This window comes from Protobothrops mucrosquamatus, unplaced genomic scaffold (genome assembly GCF_001527695.2).
Source record: "Protobothrops mucrosquamatus isolate PMUCROS unplaced genomic scaffold, P.Mucros_1.0 scaffold81, whole genome shotgun sequence".
In the NCBI taxonomy this organism is placed as follows: Eukaryota; Metazoa; Chordata; class Lepidosauria; order Squamata; family Viperidae; genus Protobothrops; species Protobothrops mucrosquamatus.
In genome coordinates, this window is record NW_015386458.1 from 777270 (window position 1) to 796983 (window position 19714).

Genomic DNA, 19714 nt, shown 5'->3' on the forward strand with positions numbered 1-19714 from the left:
GGTTTGCAGAGAGGAGGAGGAGGAAGAGGAAGAGGAAGAGGAAGAGGAGGAGGAGGAGGAAGAGGAGGAGGAGGATTGTGGAACTTGGTAATTTTCTTGCAGACATTTCATGACCCAACTAGGCAACATCTTCAGTGATAGAGGGAGTGGGGTTTGCGGAGAGGAGGAGGAAGAGGAGGAGGAAGAGGAAGAGGAAGAGGAGGAGGAGGAGAAGGAGGACTGTGGAACTTGGTAATTTTCTTGCAGACATTTCATGACCCAACTAGGCGACATCTTCAGTCTAGAAGGAAATGGAGTTTGCAGAGAGGAGGAGGGAGGTTTTCTTGCGGACCTTTCACAACCCAACTAGGTAACATCATCAGTGCTAGAAGTGGGGTGGGCTTTGCTCTAATTTAACATACTCGTGGCTCACCCTGCCAGTGTTGGTGGGAGCAGTCTTGGTGGTTCCTCGTCTGGGATATTGTGCGCTTCTGCATTGCAGCATCTCTTTCTTGGCATGCCCTAAGCCACACTTGGATACACGTCTTGCACCCAGAAAAAGCTGCTACCCCACAAGGCTTCTGTGGCCCAGCTGTGCCGCTCTTCAAAGAGATGCTCCCCCTTTGAGGAAGGACCTTCAAAGAGCTTCAAAGAGCTTCAAAGAGCTTGCTCCCTTTTTAGAAAAACACACGGAGGGTTCACTTCACACACACACCCGCCTGCTTTCTCCTACATCAGGGGTAGGCCATCTTGGCCCCCTCATGACTGGTGGACTTCAATTCCCAGAATTCCTGAGCCAGCAGGGCTCAGCTTGGAAACCTCTCCCTTTCCCCTCAGCATGGCTGGCTGAGGAATTCTGGGAGTTGAAGTCCACGAGTCATAAAAGAGCCAAGGCGGCCTAACCCTAGCCTACATTCACAGAAACATTAGTGTTCCTGGGCATAGGCAGAAGGCCCACCCAACCTCTGAATCCGCCACCCGAACTCTCACCAAGGTAGTCCTCGAATTACGACATCTGAGCCCGACGTTTCTGCTACCAAGCGGGACATTTGTTAAGTGAGTCCTGCCCCATTCTACGACCGTTCTTGCCATAGTTGTTAAGGGAATCATTGACTTTGCTTGTTAAAAGGTTGCCAAAGTGGATCAGGTGACCCCGGGACACTGCAACCGTCATAAATAGGAGTCAGTTGCCAAGCGCCTGAATTTTGATCATGTGATCACATGGGAACACTGCAATGGTCGTAAGAGTGAAAAACGGTCATAAGTCACTTCTTTCAGTGCTATTGTAATGTCAAACAGTCACTAAACAAACTGTTGTAAGTCGAGGACCATTTGTACATAATAACATCTCTCTTGATAGACTTCATGATAGCTGATAGGGAAAATGGTTCCCCATATAGGTAGTCCTTGACTTACAAACATCTGTTTAGCGACCGTTCTAAGTTACAATGGCACTGAAAAATGAGACCACTTTTCACACTTACAACCGCTGTGGCCTCCCCATGGTCACGTGATCAAAATTCAGATACTTGGCAGCTGCTTCGTATTTATGACGGTTGCAGTGTCCCAGGGGTCACACAATCCCCTTTTGCGACCTTCTGACAAGCAGGAAGCCAGACTCACTTAACAACCAGTGATTCACTTAACAACATGGCAAGAAAAGTCATAGAATGGGGCAAAACTCACTTAACAACGGTCTCACTTAGCAGCAGAAACATTGGGCTGTAGTCGTAAGTCAAGGACTATCTGCAAACTCCTGAAGCCTAAGTAAATTGGACTGTTTATGTCTGACAGCAAATATTGTGACTGAGTGAGTGGGGAGGGGGTCTTAAATATGGATCTCTTTAAGGAACGGTTGCTGGAATTGGGTCTTTTAATGAATAGAAGGACGAGGGGGGACATGATAGCAGCCTTCCAACATCTCAGGGGCTGCCCCAAAGAAGAGGGAGTCAAGCTATTTTCCAAGGTGCCTGAAGGCAGGACAAGAAGCAACGGATGGAAACTCATTAAAGAGAGAAGCAACCTAGAACTAAGGAGAAACTTCCTGACAGTGAGAACAATTAACCAGTGGAACAACCTGCCTCCAGAAGCGGTGAATGCTCCAACTCTGGAAGTTTTAAAAAGAGACTAGACAGCCATTTGTCCGAAATGGTATAGGGTTTCCTGCCTGAGCAGGGAGTTGGACTAGATGACCTCCAAGGTCCCTTCCAACATTATCATCATCATCATCATCATCATCATCATCATCATCATCATCATCATTATTATTATTATTATTATTATTATTATTATTATTATTATTATTATTATTATTATTATTGATCATCGCACAGTCAGCCAGATGTTCAGACTGGATTTGGCATTTTTGTCTACCTATCGAGTCCTTACCCAGGACCTGGGATAGGCAGATGTGGATGTTGGATGGTATTACAGATATCGTCGCAGGATGGAGGCAGTTCCTAGTAAGGCTGCCTTTTGCAATTGACTAATGGCGAATTTGTCAGTGCCAATGATGGTGTTCAAGTGGTGCTCCAGTTGTTTTGGGATGGCACCCAAGGCGCCTATTACTATTGGTACTACCCTTGCTTGCCTTTGCCACAGTCTTTCTATTTCTTTTTGTAGGTCTTTGTATTTTGTTATCTTCTCCAGTTCTTTCTTGTCTATTCTGCTGTCTCCAGGCACTGCCACGTCCACTATCCAGACTTTTTTGTCTTTCTTATCGACAATTGTTAAGTCCGGGGTGCTATGTTGCAGGTGCTTGTCTGTTTGCTGCTTATCATTATCATTATCATTATTAACTCCAACCCTACAGGTGAGCAATGGCACCTGACTCACAACCTTGAGGTTGCGTTGGCAAGTGCACACTCTGGTCACAATCTTTGTGTCTCTGTGCCTCGTTCCTATTTCCAAATTTCTCATCCTCGCCTTGGGAAGATCAGACTGGAAGGAAACCATCCTCTCTGCATTGCAATTTTTTATTTTTTTTTAGCTATGTTTTTTTTTTATAATGATGGATGGTTTTCATCTCGTTTTTTCAACGCTTTAATGTTTTTATTTTGTAAGCCATTTGGAATCTTCTGATACGAAATGTGCAGCAGACAAATTTCACAAATAAGTAAACACAGATAGTCCTCGATTTACAACAACTCATTTAGTGACTGTTTGAAATTACAACGGCACTGAAAAATGTGACTTATGCCCGTTTTTCATACTTATGACTGGTACAGCATCCCTGTGGACACGTGATCAAAATTCAGACGCTTGGTAACTGACCAGTATTTATCACGGTTTATGGTGTCCCGGAGTCACGTGATTCCCCTTTTGAGACTTTTTGACCAGCCCACTCAATGGGGAAGTCAGATTCACTTAACAACCTGGTTCCTAATTTAAACAACTTTGGTGATTCGCTTAACAATTGTGGCCAGAAAGATCATCAAACGGAGCAAAACTCCTATAACAAATGCTTTACTTAACAACATGAATTTTGAGCTCAGTTGTGGTCGTAAATTGAGGACCGCCTGAAAATAAAATCCACAAATGATCCACAAAATCGTGGAGTTCTTATTTTGGGAGATTTAATGCAAAAAGAGAGAGAGAGAGAGAGAGAGAGAGAGAGAGAGAGAGAGAAAGAGAGAGGGGGGGGCTTTTTCTAGCAGTTCATCCTATTTGTTCCCAATGTGGAGTTCTCTATTTTTAAATCAGCTCGTAATATCAGCTGTTTCCCCACAGATGTTCTTTGCTTGAGAGTCGAGTTTGCATTTGTCTCGTTTTTGTGTATGTGTGTGTGTGCACGCTAGATGCAGCCCCTGAATAGAGGCAATTACAGCACAATGGTTGGGGGGGGGCTCCTGCCCTTCAGAGATGTGATGTTGATGGCTTTGGAGGCAATTAATAAGACCGTCACATCTGGGTGTGCAAAGCAGATGTGAAAGAGGAACACCCCTGGAGCGTCCTTCATGCCAAGGGCTACATCTCTTAAAGATGTTTATTTGCTATTTTCTTTTGCTTAAAAAGCATCCGTGCTAAGCAAACCGATGCGGTTTGAAACGCCAGAATCCTGATGATTAATCAGCTCGTGGTTTGTTTTGTTTTGTGTGTGTGTGTGTTGTTTGTTTTTTTGCAATCTTTATCAAATCAAAATCTCAGCATTTTACAGCCCTGCATCAGAGGCCAAAGTGTTTCTCTCCAATTCTAAAGTGTCTATCGTGAAAAACAAGAGTTTTTGAGACAGTTTCCCAAAGCTTAAAATTTATTTCTTTTTTTTTTTTTTTTGCCTCTGTTTTATCTCTGCAGCCACTGGATAAGAGAGGCCAAACAGAGAGAAAATAAAATGACTACTGCACAATTTAATAGCCGAGCAGGGATTTGAACGTGGAGCTGATACCGTCTCTGCCAAAAGAACAAAGCTAAACATTTTCTTAAATAGCCACTCGATGTGGAAAAAAAACAAACATTCGTTGTTCAAAAGGCAGAGTAGTAAACATACGAAGAGGCAAATTGAGACCAGTCTCCCTAATGTGACAATATGCCTACCATGCCAGGATATATAAATTTGTCATAAAACGCAAAGTTCAGCCTAGATCGGCAACAAAGAACAGATCTTCCATATGCTGAAAATGTAATAGCAAACATAAAAACAGAATACACGCCAATACGCTTGTGTGTTTTGATGATTTGTCTGGGTCAGCGTTTGTTATGTATCATAGCTTTGAGGGAGGAAGGAAGGAAAGAAAGAAGGAAGGAAGGAAAAGAAAGAGAAAGAAAAGGAGAGAGGGAAGGGAGAGAAAGAGAGGAAGGAAAAAAGACAGGAGGGAAATAGGAAGAAAGGAAGCAGAAGGAAGGAAAATAAAGGAAGGAAGGAAAAAAGAAATAAAGGAAGGGGAGAGAGAGGGAAGAGAGGAAAAAAGAGGAAATGAAAGGAAGAAAGGAAGGAAGATAGAGGAAGAAAGGAAGGGGAAGAGAGAGGGACGGAAGAGATAGAAAGGAAACAGTAGGAAGGAGAATAGAGTAGAGAGGGAGGGAGGGAGGGAGGGAAGGGAGATAGAAAGGAAGGGGAAGAAAGAGGGAACGGAGAGATAGAAAGGAAGCAGTAGGAAGGAGAATAGAGGAAGGAAGGAAGGAAAGAAGGAAGGAAGGAGAAAAAGAAATAAAGGAAGGGGAGAGAGAGGGAAGGGAGGAAAAAAGAGGAAAGGAAAGGAAGGAAGGAAGAAGGAAGGAAGGTAGAGGAAGAAAGGAAAGGGAAGAGAGAGAGAAGGGAGAGATAGATAGAAAGGAAGGAAGCAGTAGGAAGCAGAATAGAGTAGGGAGGGAGGGAAGGAAGGAAGGAACGGAGGGAGATAGTGGAAGAAAGGAAGGGGAAGAAAGAGGGAAAGGAGAGAGAAAGGAAGCAGTAGGAAGGAGAATAAAGGAAGGAAGGAAGGGAAGGAAGGAAGGAAGGAAGGAAGGGGAATAGAGAGGGAAGGGAAAGATAGAAAGGAAGGAAGCAGTAGGAAGGAGAATAAAGGAAGGAAGGAAGGAAGGAAAAGAAATAGAGGAAGAAAGGAAAGGGAAGGAAGGAGGGAAGCAAGGATTCCAGTTTGCCCGTAGGTTTATTTTCACAGCCATGATATTTTATTCTTCACTCAGCAGTTTTTCACGCAATGTGACGAATGTTCTGCTTTAAAAAAAACCAACCTTTGGAAAGCTGACATGTTTACTAACTTCTCCCCAGCTTCAGAGGCCGGCCAGAGGCAGCCTTGACACCTGCTGGAGCTGCTAAAAGTAAAAGACGTGTTGTGGGTTTCCTTTAGGTCTCCCCTACCACAACCCTTTTCACAATCCATGCTCCCTATTGCACGGGTAGTCCTCAACTTCAAAGCGTTCATTTAGTGACCGTTCAAAGTTGCAACAACACTGAAAAAGGGGACTTATGACCAGTTTTCACACTTACGACCATTGCAGCATCCCCCATGGTCACGTGATCAAAATTCGGACGCTTGGCAACTGGCTCACACTTATGACGGTCGCAGTGTCCCGGGGTCACGTGATCCCCTTTTGTGACAAGCAAAGTCAACAGGGGAATCCAGACTCACTTAACAACTGTGTGACTGACTTAATAACTGCAGTGACCCACGGTGACAAGAATGGTAGTAAAATGGGGCAATGTTCACTTAACCAATGTCTCGCTTAGCAACAGAAATATTGGACTGAATTATGGTCAGAAAATGCCTCCCTCAGCAAAGGATGAAGGGACCATATTTGTATAATACAGTCCGGAATAATATAGAGTCTCCTGCCTGAGCAGGGGGGTGGATCACTAGATCAGGGCTTTTCAACCTTTTCACCCATTGTACCACTTTTAGGATATGGCAACATCCGAGTACCACCAGTCACCTAGCAAGGTGTCAAAAACTTGATGACCCAAAAAAAAAAAAAGGGGAAAAAGTGATAAAGTACAGGTAGTCCTCGACTTACAAAAGTTCGCTTAGTGACTGTTCGAAGTTACAATGGCACTGAAAAAAGTGCCCCCCAAGCCACAGCCAAGCAAGATACCTGCCTGCCCGCCCAGTGGCGCTCTTCCTCCTGTCCGAGGTTTTCATTGTTGTCAGCATTTCTGTTGAGGATTGGCAGCGGGGGTGGGGTGGGGGGTGTTTGGTTTTTATTCCCCCCGTCTGCTGGGTGGTTGCAGCAGGTTTTGGTCACTTCACATGACCCTGGGACACTGTGACCGTCATAAATATGAATCAGTTGCCAAGCATCTGAATGTAAATCACAAGACCCTGGAGATGGTGCAACATTCCAGCTGATTGGTCCTTCTTCTGGGCTCAGCAGAAGTGTCAGGATCAGTGCTGCTTTCCAGCTGGAGCCTGGCACTGATCCTGGCGCTTCTACTGAGCTCTGACAGCCCTGAAGAAGCACTGATCCTGGCGCTTCCGCTGAGCCCTGACAGCCCTGCAGCTCCAGCCATCTCTCGCTCAGGCTTGTGTGGTGCTGCCACCGGTTCAGCTCATTCCCCTCCCCCACTACCACTTTTCTAGGATGGTCGCGTACCACCTGCCAGGTGCCAATGTACCACAGGTGGTACCCGTACCACTGGTTGAAATGCCCTGGACTAGATGACCTCCAAGGTCCCCTCCAACTCCGTTGTTCTGTGTCATTCAGATGTGCAAAGTGTGCAATTCCTAAGCAATTGGAGAACTGGGGAAATTAAAATCCTGACCCACTGAGAAGGGACCGGGTTCAAGTTCTGCGTGTTCCTGCTATTTGCAACATCCATTTTGCTGCTAATGCATAATAAGATTCCTCTGTTGTGAACAAGGAGAGATTTGTGAGGGTTTGTTTTCTTTTTGTTAGCAGTTTGTTACAGGTGAGTAAATGGAAAGCGCTCGCTTCAAATGTCCTATGGAGGTTCTCCGTCTATCTGGGCCGTGGTTGTCCCAAAGGTGCTTTTTCAAGAGGCAAACGGACTTTCTTGTTTTTATTCTTTTTTTTTTCAACCAGGTATATGCATACATTCGAACTAGACTGTGATGTTTCCCTGTGTCATATATGTGTGTATGTGGGAATATGCATAATGGTATGCATTATGGTTTTTTTTCAGAGCTGAATGCAATGAAATTTTATTTTAATGTATGCTGATTGGTGTACATTTAAAGTGACAATAAAGTTTCTATTCTGTTCTGTTCTATTCTATATCCTATCCTATATCCTATCCTGTCCTATCCTATTCTATTTCCTATCTATCCTATCCTATCCTATCCTATTATTCTATTCTCTATCCTATCCTATCCTATCCTATCCTATCCTATCCTATCCTGTAATCTCTCCTATTCTCTAATCTCTCCTATTCTATATCCTGTCCTATCGTATCCTATTTCGCTTCTCATCCCAGAAGCTTCTTCAGTTCTGACTGGATGGTGGGGAATGGAAGGGTTTACACTCCTTGCAGACAGCTGGTCGTTTGCCTTCTTTGAGAGAGTCATGGAGGCCACCTGGAGGTTTATCTGTGCGGAGTCCCAGGGGACTCACCACGTTTACCCACACCTCGGAAGGACCCTGACGACTTTCCTGGCACAACACCTCGACACGAAAGACGTCCTACAAAAAGACGGGCCCCAGGGAAGGGACACCTTCTGTCCGCCTCCGACAACCCCTACTCAGACACTACAGACCTAGAGTTTAACTTCGCGCTTACCGAGGGCATCAGACCCATGTTTTCTGGAAATCAGTTCAGCCTCCTGCAACCGTTGGAAGGGTCTTCATCCCAAAATGCACAGCTAAATGTCCATGGAGGTTCTCAGCCATCCAGGTCATGGTGGTCCCAAAGGTGCTTTTTTCAGGAGGCAGCTGGACTTTCTCGTTTTTCAACCATCTCACTGCAGTTGTTAAGTTAGCAACAGGGTTGTTAAGTGAATCTGGCTCCCCCATTGACTTTGCTTCTCAGCAGGTTGCAAAAGGGGATCACGTAACCCTGGAACACTGCGACCATCATAAATATGGATCAGTTGCCAAGCAGATGAATTTTGATCCCGTGACCATGGGGGAATGTTGCAACGGTCGTAAGTGAAAAACAGTCCTAAGTCACTTTTTCCAATGACGTTGTAATTCCGAACGGTCACTAAACAAACTGTTGGAAGTCAAGGACTATGCCAGTTGCCAAGTATCCAAATTCTGACCCCTTGACACCCTGGGGATGCTTCATCGGTTGACATCTTCTTAGCAGGAAAGGTCATAAAATAGGGCAAAACTCATTGAACAACTGCCTTGCTTAGCAACAGAAACTTTAGGCTCAGTTGTGGTCGTAAGGCGAGGGCTACCTGGTTTGTAAACTACATTTCCTAGTAGCTCTGCGTCAGTGTTTGTGTCTGTGTGTGTGTGAGGGGGAGAGGACAGTTTTATCTAGTCCAATCCGTCAGAAAGAGAAGGACGGCTAGAAGAAAACATGATGTTTTTAATGGCAATTAGAACCATCTTAAATCCACTCAAAATTTGGACACTTGGCAACTGGTGTGTATTTATGATGACTGCAGGATCCCAGGATCAAGTGGTCACTATCTGTGGCCTTGCCAGCTGCCTTCTGACAAGCAACATCAACAGAGGAAGCGAGATTTGCTTAACGACCATGATGTTTGGATTAACAACTGCAGTGGTTCGCATATCAACGAGGGCGGAAAACATCATAAAATCTGCCCTGAATCATTTAACAATCGCCTTGCTTAGCAACATAAATTCCCGTCCCAATTGTAGCCGTAAGTCGAGGACCGCCTCGGTAGAAAGGCAGTCTTTAAGTCTTTCTAATTTGCAGATTGTCGCTAAGCCCAGATGAAGCACACGTAGTCCTCGACTTAACGACCGTTTGCTTAGTGACCGAAGTTAGAGCAGCCCTGAAAAAGGTGGCTTCTGACTGTTTTTCACACTTACGACTGTTGCAGCCATCCCCGTGGTCACGGGATCAAAATTCAGACCCTTGGCAACTGACTCATATTTATGACGGTTGCAGTGTCCTGGTGTCACGGGATCCCTGTCTGACAAGCAAAGTCAACAACTGAGGCAAGAAAGATTTTAAAATGGGGCAAAACTCGCTTAACAACTGTCTCGCTTAGCAACATGCTGGTGGATGAGAAATAAGCAGAAATACACCTTAAAGAAGCCACTTTGGGGGCTGACAGAATGAAACCCGTGGAATGAAAAAAAAATCATATTTTCCAATGGATGGTCAGCCTAGCAAACACAGGTTTCTTTTGTTAGAAAATACACCAAATATTTATGCTTAAGCATTGTCATGCCATCATGCAGCGGCAAGGAACCTCAGAGGTCATCAAGACCAACCCTTCCACATTGCAGGATTCGCTCCACAATTCTTGATACCTAACCAACCTTTATTGGAAAAACACAAATGAAAGGCATTAAACCTCTTCAGACTGCAATTATTCCCCCAATTGACAGCTCTCTTAATGCTTCACCTGTCTGACTCCTTAATTTCACAAACTCATGTATCTCCAGCTTAAATACATCTTAAAAAAAAAAAAGCTGTTATTTTTTTAAAAATGCAGTCTCCCTTTTCAGGATTTTGTTCTGTTTTTTCCCCCCAGGGATAGCAGCAGTTGCAAACAGCTATGCAAGGGGTCCTTGACTTATGGCCACAACTGAGCCCCAACTTTCAGTGGTTTAGTGAGTTTTGCCCCATTTTACAGCCTTTCTTGCCACAGTTGTTAAACGAATCACTGCAGTTGTTAAGTTAGTCACATGGTTGTTAAGTGAATCTGGCTTCCTGCTTGTCAGAAGGGCGCAAAAGGGGATCATGTGACCCCGGGACAATGCAGCCGTCATATATATGAGTCAGTGGCAGAGTGTCTGAATTTTTATCAGGTGACCATGAGGATGTTGCAACAGTCGCAAGAGTGAAAAATGGTCACTTTTTTCAGTGCCATTGTAACTTTAAATGGTCACTAAATGAACTGTTGTAAATTGAGGACTGCCTCCGTTTTCTTCTGTTCTGTTCTGTTATCTATTATTTATTATCTATTATCTATTATCTATTATCTATTATCTATTATCTATTATCTATTATCTATTATCTATTATCTATTATTCTATTCTGTTCTATTCTATATTCTGTTTTTTTTTCTATTCTACTCTATTCGGAAAAATAGGATAGCCACTTTTGTATGAGAACACACACAGCACTGAGCGAAGATCCGAAAATGTAAATGTTCTTCTAAATGTTGACACAGCAGTTACTGTAAGAGCAATTACAAATCATTAGAATAAGTGTGAGCTAGCTGTGAAACTACAGCAGAACAGTGAAGGGAAAGGGAAAACCCACACACACACACACACACATAAATATATGCAAGGATTGTGCAATAGCCCACTGTTGGGACCTGCTATTCTTTAGGATTTGATTTGCTGGTGTGGGGTGAGGCTCTAAATCAGAGGTCCTAACTTGCTCCGGGTAGCAAGAACATTCTGCCTAAAACAATGGTTGAATTGCATCCTGCTTACAGCAAAATATCTCCATGTAACACCATCATGTGTGCTGGATCCCAATAGACAATAAAGTGCAATTAAGGTGTTACTTATTAGATTTTTATTTTTTTATTAGATTTATCCGACCTTTATTACTTTAGAAATAACTCTATGCAGCCTAGAACATATCTAATATTCCTACCTCCTCCTATTTCCCCCACAACAGCCCCCTGTGAGGTGGGTTGGGCTGAGAGAGAGGGACCGGCCCAAAGTCATCCAGCTGGTTTTCATGGCTAAGGCAGCACTAGAAAACTCATTGTCTCCTGTGATTGGCCCCAAATCACTCTGTTTTTGTGCTTATGGCTGGATTAGAACTCACTGTCTCAAGAGGATTCGCCGAAATCCACCCAGCTGGCTCTCGTGCCTAAGGTGGGATTAGAACTCACCATCTCCTGATGATGGGCCTAAAGTCACACAGCTGACCTTTACGCCTAAGAACTAGAACTAAAACTCACTGTCACCCAGCCAGCTTTCATATCTATGGCAGGACTAGAACTCACCCTCTTCTATGACTGGCTCTCATTCCTAAGCTGTCGTTCCTGGCTTTTGTGCCTAAGGCAAGACTAGAACTCCCTGTCTCCTGGTGATTGGCCCAAAGTCACCCCATTGGTTTTCATGCCTAAGGCGGGACTAGAACTCACCGTCTACTGGTGATTGGCCCAAAGTCACCCAGCCGGCTTTCATGCCTAAGGCAGGACTAGAACTCCCTGTCTCCCGGTGATTGGCCCAAAGTCCACCCAGCTGGCTTTTGTGCCTAAAGCAAGACTAAAGGTTCACTTAACAACCTGGCTGCTAATTTATCACTTAACAACTGTGGCAAGGAAGGTCATAAATAAAAATAATAAAACTAACTTGGTTTTGAATGTTAATAAAACAAAGGAGATCACTTTTGATTTTAGAAAGAGACGGCCTAGTCAGACTCCACTCGGTATCAAGGTTGCAGCCGTGGAGGTGGCCAGCAGTAGTAAGTACCTGGGGGTGCAGATAACTAACTATCTGAATTGGTCTCTCCACACCTCCTTCTTAGTGAAGCGTGCAAAGCAGCGTCTGCATTTCCTGCATCGGATGAGAAGAGCACGTCTCTCTCCTGTCCTGGCCACTTTTTAACAGAGGCGCGATTGAGAGAGTCTTAACAAATTGCACCACTGTCTGGTTTGGTGGCAGCAGAGCCTCAGATGGAAAGAAGGTCCATACGGAGAGTGGTGAGGACAGCCGAGAAGATCATAGGAAGCTCACTTCCCTGTTATTCAGGGTACGGCTTACAAGCGCTCATATCTGCTTAGAGCTCGGAGCATTGTTAGAGACCCTTCACGCCCACTTCACGGTCTGTTTCTGTTGCTCCCCTCTGGGAGGAGGTCTCGAAGTATCTATAGCAAAACTAATAGAGTCTGTAACAGCTTTGCTCTTTAGGCCATCCGTCTTGTAAATTTGCAGGATTCACTTTTTTCTGCCAGATATATGTATACATCCGAACTAGAAAGTGTTGTTTCTCTTTGTCATATATGTGTGTGTGTGTGTGGGTATGTGCATAATGGAACTTTTTTGAGAACTGAATGCAATGAAATTTCATTTGAATATATGGTGATTAATGTACTTAAATGTGACAATACAGTTTCTATTCTATTCTATTCCGCTCTTATTCTGTCCTATCCTGTCCTGTCCTGTCCTGTCCTGTCCTGTCCTATCCTATCCTATTCTGTATATTCTATTCTATTCCTATTCTGTTCGCTATTCTGTGTATTCTCCTATTCTGTTCTATTCTGTTCTGTAGTCTGTATTTTCTATTCTATTCTATTCTATTCTATTCTTATTTCTATGCTTAATTCTGTTCTATTCCTATTCTATTCTATTCTACTCTACTCTACTCTACTCTACTCCATTCCATTCCATATTCTATTCTATTCTATTCTATTCTATTCTATTCTATTCTATTCTATTCTATTCTATTCTATTCTATTCCAGCTTTGTTCCACTCCATTTAATTCTAATTCTAATTCTAATTTCTATTCTATTCTATTCTATTCTAAAAAAAATGAAGCCAAACTCACTTAACAAATGTCTCTCTTAACAACAGAAATTTTGGGCTGAATTGCGGTCGTAACCCGAGGATTACTTTAAGGAAAGTGGCTATTTAAGAAAACGTTTAGTTTTGTTCTTTTGCCAGCAACAGCATCGATCTCAGGTTCAAATCCCCGCTCTGCTATTAAATTGGACAGCAGACATTTTATTATCTCTCCGTTTGGCCTCTCTTGTCCAGTGGCTGCAGAGATGAAATAGCGGCACGAGTGAAAAACATCTCTTTTTTTTCCAGTGCCGTTGTAACTACCAATGGTCACTAAACGAACTGTTGTAAGTTAAGAAGTATCTGGATGCTGAGGGTCTCTTCTCCTCCCTCTTTTTCAGAGATGCCTACTCAAAGGTTGAGCCTGCTTTAAACTCTCAGCTTTTCTGAAGAAAAGGAAGGACACCCCCCCTCCCAAAAAAAAGAAATTCGGATCAAAATTGCAATCTGAAATGATTGCAATATATATGCTGGTTTTCTCTGCCAGCTGCAAGGAAAGGAAAGAAAAAAAATCATACACACACACACACACACACATATATATACATACATACATACATACATACATACATACATACATACATGCATACATGCATACATACATACATAGACAGGATGCAAAGCCAAAGCCTTCCCTGGTTTGGTCGGCTAACAGAGGACTGCAAAAGTGATGTTGGCTTGGCTTCCTGAAATTTAGAACATAGGATCATACTGTTGGAAGGTACCCTGGAGGTCCTCTAGTCCAACCCCCTGCTCAAGGCAGCAGACTTCATACAGGTAGCCCTCGACTTACTGATCGATTTATTGATCATTACAAGAGCACTGAAAAAAATGACTTATTACTGTTTTTCTGGCTTACAGCCCTGTAGTCATGTAATCGGAATTCAGACACTGGGCAACTGACTCGTATTTATGACGGTTGCAGTGTCCGGGGTTCACGTGATCCGTGACCTTCTGACAAGCTAAGTCAATGGGGGAAGACAGATTCACTTAACAACCGTGTTTCCAACTTAACAACTGCCGTGATTCACTTAAATAACTGTGGCAAGAAAGGTTCGTAAAAGGGGGCCAAACTCACTTAAACAACGGTCTCGTTTAGCAACAGAAATTTTGGGGTCAGTTGTGGTCGTAAGGTGAGGACTATCTGCACTACAGAACTGAGCTTTGGTAGGTCATCGTGTACAAAACGAAACAGGGGTATGTTTTGATTCCAACGTTCAGTCTTTTTTAAATAAAATCATTTGATTACTCTTGGGTCTCCAAGCACAGGTTTTAAAAAAAGGCAGCCCACGCAACAAGTAATTAAATTAAAAACTAGGTTTGTGTTCCCCATAAAAGAGGAAATGAAGCTTATTTGTATCCTGTACTTGTAACACACTTGTACACACAAATGTCCGGTTCAGGTGATAGAGGAGAGTCCATCTTTGTAAACAAGGAAGTGTAGTCTGGAGGGCAAAATACTAGCCAGGATATGCAAGTCCTACTCTTGCTCATTTGTAGCCTACCTCACAGGGGTGTTGTCCTGGAGAAAAAATAATTGCACTACTCAATTTACAACCATTTATTTAGCGACCGTTCAAAGTTACAAGGGCACTGAAAAAAGGGACTTAGGATGGTTTTTCACACTTACGACCGTTGCAGCATCCCCAGGGTCACGTGATCAAAATTCGTATGCTTGGCAACCAAACTCATATTTATGACAGTCGCAGCATCCCGGGGTCATGTGATTCCCTTTTTGTGACCTTCCCAGCTGGCTTCTGACAAGCAGACTCAATGGGGGAAGCTGGATTCACTTAACAACTGTCTGACTTACTGAACTGTCTCACTTAGCAACAGAAATGTTTGCCTCAATTGTGGTGGTAAGTCAGGGACTACCTTTATTACAGCCACCCAGGTCCAGATATGAGGAAACCTCTGCATTTAAGTATTATTATTATCATTATTATTATTATTAATAATAATAATAATAGTAGTAGTAGTAGTAGTAGTAGTAGTAGTAGTAATAAAGTTAGAACAGACCTTGGAGGCCATCTAGTCCAACCCCCTACTCAGGCAGGAAACTCTATACCATTTCAGACAAATGGCTGTCCAATCTCTCCTTAAAAACTTCCAGTGTTGGAGCATTCACCGCTTCTGGAGGCAGGTTGTTCCACTGGTTAATTGTCCTCACTGTCAGGAAGTTTCTCCTTAGTAGATCCAACGAAGAGAGGAACTAATCAAAGGTAGGCAACGAAGAACAGGACGGAAGTCCGCGAAACCTCTTATCGAACTGAGGGAGAAGAAACCCCGTCGGGGACTCTATAACCTTGTGACGATAGTACAGGGGGGAGCAGGAAGAGAAGCAATTTGATCTGTATGGGTTAAGGTGCAACCGTTCCTTATATGTTTTAGCCCCCAGTCCCCTAATCATCTTTGTTCTTCTTCTCTGTATTCGGGCAAGGGTGCAAATCAAAGCACCTTTAACATCACCGCAAAGGCCCAAATGTGTGGTGGGTTTTTTTGCACTGTTTATTTTTAGCAGCAGCTTAAGGGGAAACGTCTGTTTTCTCTGTCAAACTGCCACGAATAAAGTCCAGCTGCTCACAGAACACAGAAGAATGGGAGGAAAAATACTCCCTCTTTGACTGAATGGGTTAAAAGAGAAAGATAAAAGTGTAAAGTGTGACACACACACAAACACCCAACCACTTGATGTTCGGGACGACAACGTTCAAAATCATGTTATTCCAGGTGCTCATCGGTTCCGGTTTATCCCTTTTATATTTAATTTTAAATTTTATTTCTCGGCATTTCACATTAGGGCTTCAACGTTCTGTAGGTGAGTATTTGATTCGTTAGCTGCATTTTCTATTAGGATCAATAGATTTAGTTAGCCGTATGCAGGTAGTCCTCAACTTATGACCACAATTGAGCCCAGAATTTTGGTGGTTAAGCGAGATGTTTTTTTAAGTGAGTTTTGCCCCATTTTACATCCTTTTTTGCCACCGTTGTTAAGTGGATCACCACAGTTGTTAAGTTAGGAATATGGTTGTTAAGTGAATCCGGCTTCCCCCATTGACTTTGCTTGTCAGAAGGTCGCAAAAGGGGATCACACGACCCCGGGACACCGTCATAAATGTGAGTCAGTTGCCAAGCATCTAAATTTTCATTATCTAACCATGGGAATGGTGCAACGGGCATAAGTGTGAAACAGTCATAAGTCATTTTTTTCGTGCTGTTGTAACTTCAAACGGTCACTAAACAAGGACTACCTGTATTTGTTATCTTATGGATGCGTTCTCATGGTTTTCTTTTTCATTGTTCATTTTATTGTTCATTTATCTTACTTCTGTTTTGTACACACTCTACTCCTTCCTTCCTTATTCTTCTAAGCCTGATGGTTACTGTTTTGCTCTTAAATATATTTACCTTTATTATAAGTTTTTCTCCAGAGTTTGTACTTTCAGTTTTGTGTATATTGTATCTTTTTTTGCTTTTAACATTACTAACTGTTTGCATCCCTGCCTTCCTATGTTGGTCTATCACTGTAATTAAAATTACATTTTATTTGTGTGGTTTGTCACCCTGAGTCCTCCTTAATTGCAAAGGAACAAACATGTGCATTCAGAAATCGCTAACCCGGGTTAATCCAAGACCGTGGTTTCAATTGTCTCACATCCGATGTCCAATAAACCTTTAATATGCTTTTATGTATAATTCACACAGCCTGACAAGGCTTATTAACTAGGTTAGGTAAATGCCTTGCAAAATAATCTTTGTTAACAGCCTAAGCTGTATCAACATGGTGTGTTTATGGCCAGCAATGGCAAGATGCTGGTTTATAACTCAGTGCCTCCTGCAAACTGAGAAAGCAGGTTAATTCAGCAACCGCGTGTTGTGTGAACATGGCCAATGAGACACAGCAGGTGACCCGACTCCTGTTTCTACCCAGCTGAGAATCCCTCCTATTCATTTGACCCAGTCTGGACAGGGGCAAGCCCGTGGACTCTCCTTTCACACAACCATTCACGTACACACCCAGAGCAAGCCAACTTGTGAGTTTGCCGGTTTCAGCTCAATGGCTTTGTGGATCAGCATGAAGAGGGGGCCTGGGTGTGTGTGTGCGCGGGGGACTATTCACCAGCCATGTTGAGCTGAAAGCAGACGTGAGATACATACCAACACACGACAACGGGTCGTGCAAATCCATGGGGCTGCCCCCTCCCTCCCTCCCTCCCTCATTCCATCCATTTCTCCTCTCGTTATCCACCCCAATACATGCATGATGAAATAATAGATAGATAGATAGATAGATAGATAGATAGATAGATAGATAGATAGATAGATAGATAGATAGATAGATAGATAGATAGATAGATAGATAGATAGATAGATAGATAGAGCTAGAGAGAGGGGGAAAGCTAGAGGAGAGATAGAGAGATAATGGATAAATAGGAGAGAGAGAGAATAGAGATAGATGATGGATGGATGGATAGATGATAGATAGATAGATAGATAGATAGATAGATAGATAGATAGATAGATAGATAGATAGATAGATAGATAGATAGATAGATAGAGCTAGAGAGAGGGGGAAAGCTAGAGGAGAGATAGAGAGATAATGGATAAGAAGAGAGAGGAGAGAGATAGATGATCAATGGATAGATAAGATAGATAGATAAGATAGATAGATAAGATAGATAGATAGATGATATATATGATTGATAGAAAGATATAAATATGATAGATAATAGCTATATAGATATATATGATAGATGTGTCTGTGTGAGAGAGAGAAGGCTAGAGGAGAGATAAAGAAACTGGATAGAAGAGAGGGAGAGAGAGAGAGAGAGAGAGAGAGAGAGAGAGAGAGAGAGAGAGAGCAGAGAGCAGAGAGCAGAGAGGGAGAGAGAATTATGTAGATAGATGAGAGAGGGACAGAGAAAGACAATGGATAGAAGAGAGATGGAGAGAGAATGGGGAAGAGAGAGGAGAGAGAGAGAGAGAGAGAGAATGCTCAGATGTTTCCTTGGCGCTGCGGGAAGGTGAACCTTGCGCCTCTAACGCGGGCGGGCAATCCCCGCGCAAGAATTCCACGCCAGCGAAGGAACCTCCGGCGGCGGCTTCACGCCAAAGTCCCGCTGCATCACCGGGCGACTCGTGACCCCCTCCCCTTTGTCCCCTCTCTTTTTCAGCTCCCCCCCTTTTTTTCACTATCCAAATTGTGGCACACCCCGTTTTCTTCGGATCGCCCCCCCAGCTGCGTCCAAAGCTCTCCTGCACTGAGCGTGCCGAAGCGACGGATTAAGGGTAAGGGGGGCGTTTAGAGAATGGGGAGGGGGGCTTACCATGGCAGTCCCGAAGATCCTCCTGGCCACGCCACGCGCGATCTGTCCGTGGGCTTCAACCTTCAGGAAGGTGAAAACGGTCGATCTGGGAAGGCGGGGGGGTCTCTTTTCCGAAAAGAACCCCCCTCCCCGAAAAATCTTCTTTTTTTAAGCCCAAAAGGCGGCTTGCGCTAAAGACCCAATCGAGACGGGACCGAAAGGAGGGGGAAAAAACCGGGATTTTGGTTGTTGAAGTCCTCGAGAGGAGAAACCTGTTCTCCTTTCGCTCGAAAAAATAACAAATAATAGGGGGAAAAAATCGAAGTGTCAGCCGCTCTTCTGTCCTCAATGCTGCCTAGCGCCTTGAAATGTGGGCTTGGGAGCTGTCCCACGCCCCTAGCCAATTTTCTCCCGCCCGGGAAGGCATCACAGATGGATGTGATGAGGAGAAAGGGAGCCCGGAGGTTTAAAAGAAATCTTTAAAAAGGAGGAAGAAATATTATAATGGGGAGGATGCTACTCTAGCTTCGCCCTTTGGAAAAAGCTCTAATCCGGATACAGAGGGGGAAAGGACAAAAGATCCGCATCCGAAACAGCGTCGTGAGAACCACCGGAGCGAGTGTGATCCCAATCCGGCGCGTCCTGCAGAAAAATTCCCCAGGTTTTCCCTTCTCCCTCCCTCCTCCTGAGGGGCGGGAGGGGGACGGGAGGGGGTGGGCAGGAGCTGGGGGGAGTCTGCAGCCAATCACTTGGCGGGGCCAGAGCGCCAGAGCCAATGGAGAGAGGTGAGAGGCGTGGTCTCCTCCGAGTGCTTCTTTCAACCGAACCTTCGGTGGGTTCTTCCGCGCAGAGAAGACGGGACGTTGAGGTCTAGCCGCATGGGGAGTAAACTGAAGAAGGAAGACAGAAAAGCGAGGGAGAAATCAAACGGGAGAGCCCCTAAAACAATCAGACCCCTTCTTTTGTACAAGAACTTGACCCTGAGTTCAAGATCTACCTTAACCATGAAAGCCAGATGAATGTCTTTGGGTCTGTCACTTTGTTTCCAGCCCTATCCACCTCAAAGGGTTGTTGTTATGGGGAAAAGTAGGAGGAGGAAGGCATATTGGATATGTTTGCTGCCTTGGGTTATTGGTAAAAGATAAAGGTAGGGTCCAAAGACAATAAATAATCCTGGTTTTCTGTATTTGGCACCCACAGCCTCCCTGTGTGGTTTTCATAAGCAAAGGAGTGCAAGGCAGTTTGGGGTAAATTGTTGCAGATATATTTCCCCTGGATCTGGAGGCTTTTAAGCTGTTTTTTTCAACCTTCAAGATGTGCATGTACTTCAGTTCCCAGAATTCCTCAGTCAACTCTTCAA